The sequence below is a fragment of the Sturnus vulgaris genome, chromosome 3 (genome assembly GCF_052056855.1).
Source record: "Sturnus vulgaris isolate bStuVul1 chromosome 3, bStuVul1.hap1, whole genome shotgun sequence".
In the NCBI taxonomy this organism is placed as follows: Eukaryota; Metazoa; Chordata; class Aves; order Passeriformes; family Sturnidae; genus Sturnus; species Sturnus vulgaris.
Window position 1 is genome coordinate 40,921,718 of NC_142245.1, and position 10,464 is coordinate 40,932,181.

The 10,464-nt window shown below is 39.8% G+C and overlaps 1 long non-coding RNA gene across 1 annotated transcript in view; it reads left to right on the top strand.

The window, feature by feature from the left end:
- The window catches only part of LOC148224300 (uncharacterized), a 32,766-nt gene extending 25,627 nt beyond the window's left edge, over nucleotides 1–7,139 (top strand). Inside the window, exon 3 of the long non-coding RNA XR_015802308.1 lies at nucleotides 6,047–7,139. This is a non-coding gene — a long non-coding RNA (uncharacterized LOC148224300). The remainder of the gene's footprint in view (nucleotides 1–6,046) is intronic.
- Nucleotides 7,140–10,464: the final 3,325 nt, after the last annotated feature.

A 10,464-nucleotide genomic window follows, 5' to 3' on the forward strand; every position in this document is an offset into this window, starting at 1 on the left:
ACCTCAAATTACAAAAAGACTCGGAGTTGTAACTGCCAAACTGCCCAGCTTTGGTCCATAAATTGTGATGCAAGTTCCACTCCTTGATCCATCAGTGTTGGCACATGATGTTCATGTAACTTCTATGCCCAGCTTCCATCTTAGTAAAAGTTGATCTCACTCATTTTTATGAAGTACCCTCGTCAACAGCGCTAGAAATAGTGTTAAATAAAAGACTAGCAGAATTTTTCTACCCATGTCTTGTGTCCAGCTCTAAACTTGCCACTGAGTGTAAAACAGCCCTCAGAAATTTTTCATTTTCTTTTGTGTTTCATAGATATACACTGATATACCATTTATTTAACAAAACATTTTAAGAGTCCGTGAAAAAAATTGCACATGCAGTGCTTACATAAAACATGGTAGTCTCATTTTAGCTTCTCTGTCTTTAGGTGAATTTGAAACTTCCAAGTTCTCTGCAGTATTTTACATTAAGGACATTCAGAAGAGAGCAGGGTCTGCTCTGCTGTGTTACAATTCCAGCTTAGTTTTCATTCTGTATTACATTTTCAATGCATCTGCCTCACAGAACCTTACAGCAGTCTCCCAGTACCTAAAACTGTTCTACAGAAAAGCTGGAGGAGAAGTCACAAGGGCATGTGGTGACAGGATAAGGGAGAACAGCTTCAAATTGAGAGAGGACAGAGATTAGATACAAGGAAGAAATTCTTCCTAATGAGGATGAGACACTGGACCATGCTGCCCAGAGAAGCTGTGGATGCTCCATCTCTCTAAGTGTTCACAGCCACATCAGAAAGGCTTTGAGTGTAGCCTGGTCTAGTGAAAATGTCCCTGCCTATGAAGGAGGGTTGGAATGAATGATCTTTAAGGTCCCTTCCAGCCCAAATCATTCTATGATTCTATGAAATCTGACTGTTTTCTCTTCTGAATTAGTATTACACAGACAGTGATGTCCATTTAGAATGGAAAATAAATAGTTGCATTTAGAATTTAAGAACCCCTACACAAGAATTACTGCCTTACACCAGATCCATGTGCTTCTGAAAAAATATAAGAGAAAAAAAATCCTCAATAAGTAGTTTTGAAATGGCTTTTTAACTGGATTGTTTTTACATGAGTTAGCATTTAGTTCATGTCCCATCCAAATCACTCTTGCAGCTTTCAAAACTCAGCGTTGTAAACCTCAATAGGAAAAAAAAAATCTAATTTTGTTTTAATATCAGGTCAGGAATTAAAAATTTGCTTATGGCACAGGAAACAAGCCTGTTAAATCTTACTTGGAGATTCCAAAAAAATAAATGCATTTGGCTCTGTGGTTCTGCTATTCAGTCCTCATGGGTAACAGAGATCATGGTCATCATCTGAACACACATGGTAAAAGTGAATTCCACCAGGATACCAAAAAGCAATTGACCTAATTCTATAGCCAGTGTAACCCAGCAATGACCGTTTAAAACAAAAATTATGCAGGAAATAAAATCCAAACCACGCTATTTTTAAAAAAAGTTATAGTCTCACATTCTCACATAAGTAAGCATATGACTATTCTGATATTATTGAATGAACCACAGATCAGGCTTGGTATGAAATGGTATCAGACCAAACCTGTCTTCTAGGAGATAGTGTCTCCTTTTATTGTTATGCTCTCCTTTTAAATCGCTGGCACTTTCTTGCCTTCAAAGAGATAGCTGCTCTCCCTCTCTTTCGTGAAATCCCAGCCAGATCTGATACCCACACACACACACTGCTACAGTTCTGCACTTACAAGTCAGCCCTGAAAAGCGGCAAGGGGGGCTACTACAGACCACCTTGAATTAGGCAGTTTTTACGGATGCAAATGGAGAAGCCTTAAGCTATACATAGACACATCATTGTCACTCTTCCTTCAAGAATGTCAGAAATTACAAAAGAAGACAAGAATATTTCTTAGGTCTTAGCCTGTTGGTTAAGTTTCGGGTTTTTTCAATTAATAGGAGACATAAGAACTACCCACTAAGGAGATTATAATTTGTACTGTCATTAACTGATTTATCATTAATCACTGCAATGTGGGAAAGCAGTGAGGGTTAACCCCCTTCTCCATCCTTACCCAGTATTCTGCTCAAAAGCAGAACTGACCCAATTGCAACCCTACCTGGAAACCTCAGTTCTGGATCAGGCACCCATCAGCTAAGTGTCTTTCAAACAGAAGGCTGAGAGCAATTTACTCTGTCTAATGCACAAAATCAATACTCTGATGTTAATCTGTGTGAAGAATATGCAACTGCTATTTCTCTGGACAGATAAACCACAAAAAAACAGCAGAAATTCCATGTCACACCAAAACTACAGCCAACCCAGCCAGCAGATTAGTTCAGTATAGTGAGACCTGCCTCCCTGTGCTTTCACGTGGCTATGGGATTGCTGGTCATTGCTATTATGACACAGCCTTAATTATTTCATCACCCATGTGTGCCGCAGAAACATCAGGCTGACATCTGTTTGTTCTAACAAAGTGATAAACAGGTGACTGCTGTAACAAGATGGCTTATGACCATGACTGCTGTGACAATGAGTGGAAATTGCAGAGCTCGATGCCATATGGCATTTGTCACCAGACAAGAGAATGGAACAGAAAGATGATCTTCTCTCTCTGCTATCGAAACTTCTTCTGCCTCAAGACACCAAAACCACAGCCTATGACTTCCTGGGCAAAACCTAAAACACTTTTCTAGTGTTCTCAAAGCCTGTACAATCTTTCATTATGCTGCCTTTACTTGGCCATAATTTGATCTCATCACTTCCTTACAGAAAAACTAGGCCATAGTCCAGGTCCAGCCTGGACAATATCCCAGTCTGTGAATTAGGGATGTGGCTGGAAAGAGATAGACTGCAGAAATAACTGAACCAGAACTATCACTTCCTAGGGAGGGGTTGCAAGTGACTGCCAGATCCCTATGGAAGAGGTGAGCATTGCTTCCCTCTCTGCTGCTTTGCTTGAGCATAGCATGGGCAGCAGTGTGTTTTGTGTTCATGTGTGCTCTGAGCATATTGAGAGGAGGCAACTTAGGAGTTTTCAGCCACAAACATTCCCTAGACTGTGGATCCTTAAGGCCCCCAAGTTGTCACAAGGGACCCAGTTCCCCACACTTTGCTACATGGTGTGTATTTGCACATCCAGGTTTATGTGCACAGCTTTTGGACCAAACAGGAACTTCCTTGGGTTTACACATCTCTAGCAAGGCAGATAATGAGTGGACTGTCTAGTTTTTGCTGTCTTTGATCTAGGTGGATAAATAGCACTGAAAGCCTTTTGATGTCAAAACACTAACTCCAAGAATCTTGAATTAACAGGACTTCTCAATTTCCTATAAACTGACTTGTCAGAATCTGTCACTGGAGAGGGAAACTTTAAGGCACAGATACTTTCTGTTACCATATATGTTAACATATACGTCAGCATATAGTCACTTGAAAACTGGCCAATAGCTATTCCTATTTATTTCCACTTACTGATACATTGAAATATCACTAGGAGCGGTTATTCAATAGATTATTATGATGCTAAGTGCTCCTGCTGTATCCTACCTTTCTAAAAAAAACCACACAGAATTGCTGAATTGCAAAGTAACTTCTGGAAATCATCTGGTCCAAACCCCCTCCTCAAAGCAGGATCAGCTACAGCAGATTGGTCAGGTCTGGTTTTGAATAATCCTAAAGGTGAGACTGTACAGCCTGTCTGGGCAACCTGTTGAATTGCTTGACCAACTTCACATACAAAGTGCTTGTATTTTGTTTAAATGGAATACTTTGAATTTTAGTTGGCTCCCACTGCCTCCTGACTTCTGAATTTTCTTTGAGATAAGTTAATTCAACAAATCAAAGCTTGCATCTAATGAAAGAAACCCTGTCTATTCCTCCTACAGGCCTCAGCACTGGAGAGGTAAGGATTAGAAGGACACTGGATTCTATGCACAACAACACTGCAGAAAACACATTATCCCTTGAGAAACATGCAACCTCCCTCCCAGGGCGCTGCTGCAGGGCTGTCAGGACCTGCACCTCACAGCCAACTGCAGCTCCAGCTAAGGAGGGCTGTTCACATTGCTGTGTGAGCCATGAGTGCACAGATAAGCCATACTTCCCATAGCCCTTCCTTTGGCTCAGTGGATGCATAAAAGTGCCTTCCTCTGCAAAGGACAAAGCCCTTGACTCCATGTCAGTATGATAGGATGTGAATTCCCCAAATTCCCAGGATCTGGAGATTCTGTCCATTAATGGGTAGCAAAACTATACACCAGAATATGCAAACACTAGTATTACTCACAGTTTTCTTTCATGCTAGAAACTCATCTAAATTCCAGTAAGAACTTCTCTAGGTAAGGATCCAGCAGTAGGGAGAGCTTGAACATTATTTTAGAACTAAAAATGCAGCAGCAGAACAGTTTTTCTCAACAAAATCTCCAGCTTACTCATGGAACTTCTACCAGATTTCCCTCAGCAATGCTGTTATAGTCCCTGAAGCATATTCCAACGTTTTTGTCATCTGATCAGCCCTGCATAATTTTCTTGATAGCAGCTGTGCGTGCTTTCTTTGTACTTCCCCCCCAGTGCATTAATACTTTTTTGTAATCTTTCCAGAGATTGTAAAAAATGGCTTTTGTTTCTTCCTTTTCTTACACTCCCTTCCACATTAACACCAACTTATACTTTTCCTTAATGGAAAACATCCAGGTTGCACCAAATAAAGATAAGATGCAATCCTGAAACTTGTTTTTTTCAAATCTAGAAAAAGAAATATATTTGCTTGTTATGAGAGACCTGAGCTTAGTTTATGCTCTGCCACAAGTCTCCTCTTTAACCTCAGCTGGACTCAGCCTACCCTGTTCTTGCCGAGTTATTCTGGAGAGCTATTGGGAAAATAAAATACCCAAAAAGAAGATATATTGGGTGAAATCTTTCCATATCACAATAATTTTCCTATTAGATACTAGAAGATTGCAATAAAATAGATTCCTTTGCATTTATGTTGTTGGGAGTTTAAATGGAAGCCAACATTATGCAGATATCTATTTTAGTGATGCTCATAGTGGGAAAAGTCAGGAAATAAGAGCAGTGGAAATGAGTACATCACCTGTAGAGTTACATTCAGTAAGAGTCTCTCTCATAGAGGTTACACAGCTGGTGACTGAGATAAAGCAGAAAGAATATCACAAACTGTGTGTTTTGCATGAAAGAGTCACCAGATTGTAATATGGGCTATTTCTGTAGTTCTTGTACATGATGAGTTCTCCAAATCATGCTGCAATTTATTAACCAGAGAGGAAGGAGAACAGTGGGGAAAAAAAAGATGTTAATTTGTGACACAAATTCCTTACTCAGTTGAAGAGGAAAGAGGTCTAAAAAGTATATCTGAAAGCAATATCCTGGCATGAGTTTAATCAAATTTAAAGTAACTCAGGGTAATCTTCTGGGGCCTGTTATGTCTGTGAAAAGTTATTTCTTTCCTTAAGCCCTGCTTCCCTTCTGGAAGCCTGTTAGTCATGAAATAAGCAAGCAGTAGTGTCTGAGGCAGTAAATACAGCAGTCACCCCCCATCCTACCCTCCACCCAGTCTCTCCTTACTGCTTCCCCAAACAGTACATCAACTTTTACTAACAAAACAGCTACTTTTTTTTTTTCCCCCTGAGATAAAGAGGAATGAACAAGAGCAACGGCAACCGTCATAATGGACGGACATTACAGGGTTTTGGCAGTCATATTCAAATGCTGGAACCAGAAGTTTAATATTATTTGAGGAGACCAATTTGAACCACCATTTTCCCCTCTTGTTCTTTAAAAAATATTTTCTTTAGCACATGAATCCAGTGCTGTTGACTGAGATTTCTGGAAAGCCTCCGAAGACCTTCTTATGTTTCTCTGTTTAGTTTTTTGTTTTGATTTGTTTGGGAGTCTTTTAATCTCTTTACCCACAGTGAAGTATCTAGTGTCTTCCTTTATGCTCTTTTCTGTCTTAAAGAAGTCACTATCACCAGCAGAACTTGTTTTTCTTTGCTTTTCTTTCCAGGAAAGAAGGCTGGGTTCCATTAAACCTCTTCAGCACTGAAGTGAGCAAGTGTCCCACTGGACACCAACTGCATTCATGTTAAGCATCTCCATGCTCCAAATTCTCAATAAGATATTGAGAAACACAAAACTACCAAAGACAGCTACCAAATGCAGCTGGTTCTCAGTTTTCAAATTTAAGTACCAATTTGTATCCTGGGTCTAAGGCTGCATTCCCACAGTACTGTCAAATTTCACCTTTGATTTTAGTATGATTACTGAAGGATGCCCCTCAAAACCCAAAAACAGCGTAATTAAGAGGCATCTGGCTTCTACCGTGTTAGCTTAGAGGAATTTCCATGCTGCACATTAAATCCAAGTGCAAGAAAAGGACAAAGCAGGCGTGTGTCTGTGACAACCCTGAGGACAAGCTAAAACTCAAAAAAATCAAACAAACCTTTATTTTCTTTTTAGCTTGGACTAGTCATAGCTCCAGGCTTGGAGCCATTTTTTTCATGCAGAGGGCTCCTCAATGCTTTCCATGAAAGATCCCCACAAGATGCTGTAAAACTCAGTGCGTTGGAGATTGGGGAAGGTTGTTTCCAACTCCTTCTCTCAAGCTGTTCTCAGTGCAATGGAACTTTCTGCACACACAGCTTTTCCTCCTCTGAAGTTTCCTTTATTCTTTCAGCTCTGATTTCTGGGATTTCTGTCCTGTTATTTTCACCATAGGCAAGATATTATTACAGCTTCTCCTTCCCTCTCCTATCCCCTTGCATGCTGTCAAGAACATTGCAGAAAGAATTATTGCCAATTCATTTGCCTGCCTGCCAATTAGCAGTATACTATGTCAGAGTCAAGTGAGTAAATACCAATAAACCATATGACAACTATCCAGCCCATCAGACCCTCTGACAGTTTTCAGTGCTTTCTACTTTATTAGAATGAGGTATTAATAGAACAGATATGTTTCACAAGACCCATGTATCACAGAACTAATTTTATAGCCAGAAATGCAGATTCTTTAGCATGGTTCTTTATGCCAAACACTGTTAAATCATGTCGTTTTGAGGACTTTTTTCCTTGCATTCCTGCAATAAAATAATCACACTGGAGAGCGGGTAGCCTCCTAACTTGCTCTATCTTTCTAATATTTGATTATAAACACTTGATAGAGGGACCAGCTCATGTTGTTTGCATAACATCCTAAGGTCCCAGGTCTAGATCAGAATTACCAGGTCTTCCTGTAAAACATAGTAGTTTAGCAGACACTTTATGTTAACAGATGCCTTGGATATAAATAGAAGGAACAGGTCTCTCCTCCAAAAAGCTGGCAATGGAAGACCTCAACTCCCTATTGTGCATGGTGCCAGAGAAATTTTGCTTGCCCAGAAACACTTATTTGAAGGCAACACAACATGGGCATGGAGGGCAACTGCACACTTCTCAGGGAGGTGCTGGAGCATAAACAGACTACAACTTGGAAGCAGCAAGCAGCCAGACATATGGTCTCATGAAAATATATCCATCTCATGCCATGTATATTTTTAATACAAGGAAACAATCTGACATAGCTCATACTCAACCAAGTTAAACTATTCATATCAATATGTACAGGTTAGTAGTTTTGAAATTGTCCACTTGGACGCTGCAATTCTTTTGCAAGCAAATAACCTTATGCTGCATCCATTTCTTTTTCACTGAAGAAAACATTTCAACAATTATTTCCAGCTTGCACATATTGAAATGTCCACCCTTAAAATATGGACAGCTGAATTACTGGAGAAAGGCCAACCACAGTTCTAAACTGCAATTGAGAGTGAAGCAAGACAGATACCAACACCCCAAACACTCTCACTCAAGCCAGGGCTGTATAACAGAAGAGTCTCTTTGCAGCAGTAAATTCAGGCAAGTTTTAAAATGTGCTGGCATGAGGAAATAAAGGCAAAGCCTAATGTGAACAAGGCACAGTGCTACAGGATGCTTTGTGAGTTTTCAGCAAGTGACTGTTTTCTGACAAAATTAAACTGCAGCAAGTAGCTAAGTCAAGATGCCTTGCTATTGCTTAGCCAGAGATTTTAGATGAAAGAAAAATTGCTTCTCTCCCCGTTCTTCTGAGATGCACATGCAGCTTCTCCCATTAATGGTTCCATTCAAATAGGATCCTTATATTGACTCACTACTAAAAGATCAAAGTTGATCTGCAGAAACATTGTGCCTGTCCCCTCTAAGTCTCTCCATTAAAGATCCTTACATCTTTTTCCTAAGAACTTGCCCTGTGCTGTTCTTCAGCAACTGTGCCAAGAGCTTTCTCCCTTACATATCCCCAAAGACCTACTTTGAAGCAACACATTCTGTAGCCCTACACCCCCAGCAAGCAGAGCTCTGCAGTACCCAGCACTTCACTGAAGCATTTCTTTATGCCCCCACTCAGCCATTTTATCAAAAGAAAACCTACTATAAGTAGTAATTCACTAACAAAGTACACAATCAATATTTCCTCACAATTAATAGAGGAAAAACATGTGGTCAACAGACTTCCCTAATAAAAGGGACAGAAACCTATACTCGATACTACTAAACAGAGGTAACTTACACTTGTGAAAAAGTTTCAAAACAATTCTCCCTGGAATAGTGGTATATGTTGCAAAATTTCCATTTTGTCCCTGTATACATGTTAAATGGATTAAAACAAGACACACTTGGTAAACCATGACTGCCTCACTGTGGATTAAAACAAGGCTTGCTTCCAGTTTTTTGCTATTACTACCAAAATACTAGCTTTTTCTTCATCCCTAAGAAATATACAACAAAAAAAAGACTTTGTTCAGGTGAATAGTCCAAAGTACTTCTGAAGATACTATCACAGCATCTAGCTGTCTGACAAATAGCTTACAATAGGTGAAGCTGAATAATCGCTTGATCATGGCTGGAGTCACAGCATGCATTTCACAGTATAAATGCAAGCTGCATGTGAATTATCCTCAGGTTTTTGCAAAACTCTCAATAGCCCTGCAAAAAAATCTGTTTCAACACTGAATACTAGGTGTTAAATAACATTAAGATATGTTCAAAAACTTACCTGGCAAATTTATTGCCATACCCAAATTCCTATTTCCTTTTTCCCAATATTCTCATGAACTTATCTTCCTTGGAAGCACAGGCTGGCTGAGCTGCAGCTTTGAACTTCCTGGAGGATTTGCTTAAACAAGTACAGACTCACATCTGATCAGATGGACAGCAAGAAACCTGATTTTATTTTCCACATTCTTGCTCTCAGAGCATGACCCCTTGGGTCCATTACATCTTGGGATCCATTACCCCATGTATGTCCTTTGAACCTGGTTCCATCAAAAGCAGTTAAACTGGAGTTGCTATTCCATATAGTCTTATTTCCAATTCTTTTACTGCAGCGTCCCAGATTGCTTACAGTAAAATCAGTGCTTATGCAAAAGCACAGACATAACCTCATACAGAAGACAGTAGTACCTTGTGAGATACTCAACACTTTGAATTGTATGTGGAACCTCTTGTTGTAGCTGGGTGTTGTTTAGTGACTTCTTAGCCAAATCCAGAAGGATCAGTTGCACAGCAGTCTGAATTATGCAGGCTATTGTAATAACTACACTCTCAGGGCATTACCTGCCATTCAGCCACATCCCCATTCTGACAAAACATAATTCCCCACATAAGCAAGCAAAAGCCAATTTATTCCTGCCCCATCCCTTTGACTCCAACTGCCATCCTCCCAGTCTAGCCTTCATGAACAACTATTTACCTGAAGTTTAAAATCAGTAACTTTTAAGTTAAACTGCTGTACGACTTACAGATGGTCACCAAGAAAGTACTAAACAAACAATGAAAAAGCATTATACATCTATCCTCATGCCCTTAACAAGGTACTAAAGAGCCTAGGAAAGGCCACAGGCAGAACCTTCAGAGTGATGCTGGAAGCATTCCCAGGAATGCTGGGAATATTTCATGAGTCCTCAAACTGACGAGGTCGGTCCAGAAGAAATTTCTCTCCCTGAGACTCTTTCCTAGTGTCTGTTGATTATTATTAATGTTATGAAAAGACTCAGAGTAGCTGTCATATGGGACAACTCTGAATTTTAACAGTCCCAAGATAAAGTGATGGGATGAATATTCTCAGGAGCCACAGTAGTCCCTGAAACTCATGGGCAAGTGGGTGATCAGCATTTTCTTCAAGCTGTATAAGACAATTACTATTTTATTGGGAAAGATTAAATATCAAGCTGAAATCTTGGTGAAGGAAAAAGGAGGAGGTAACCTTGCCTTAGTAATACTCTTGTTAAAAAGAAAAAAAATACAAATCTTAGCTCTTCAATCTTTGATTTTCCTATTTACTTGGATTTTGGTGAAGTCTGTGCCCTTTTGCCAGCAGTTAGAACTATGCATTCTGTGCTTGTCACCTCCTTG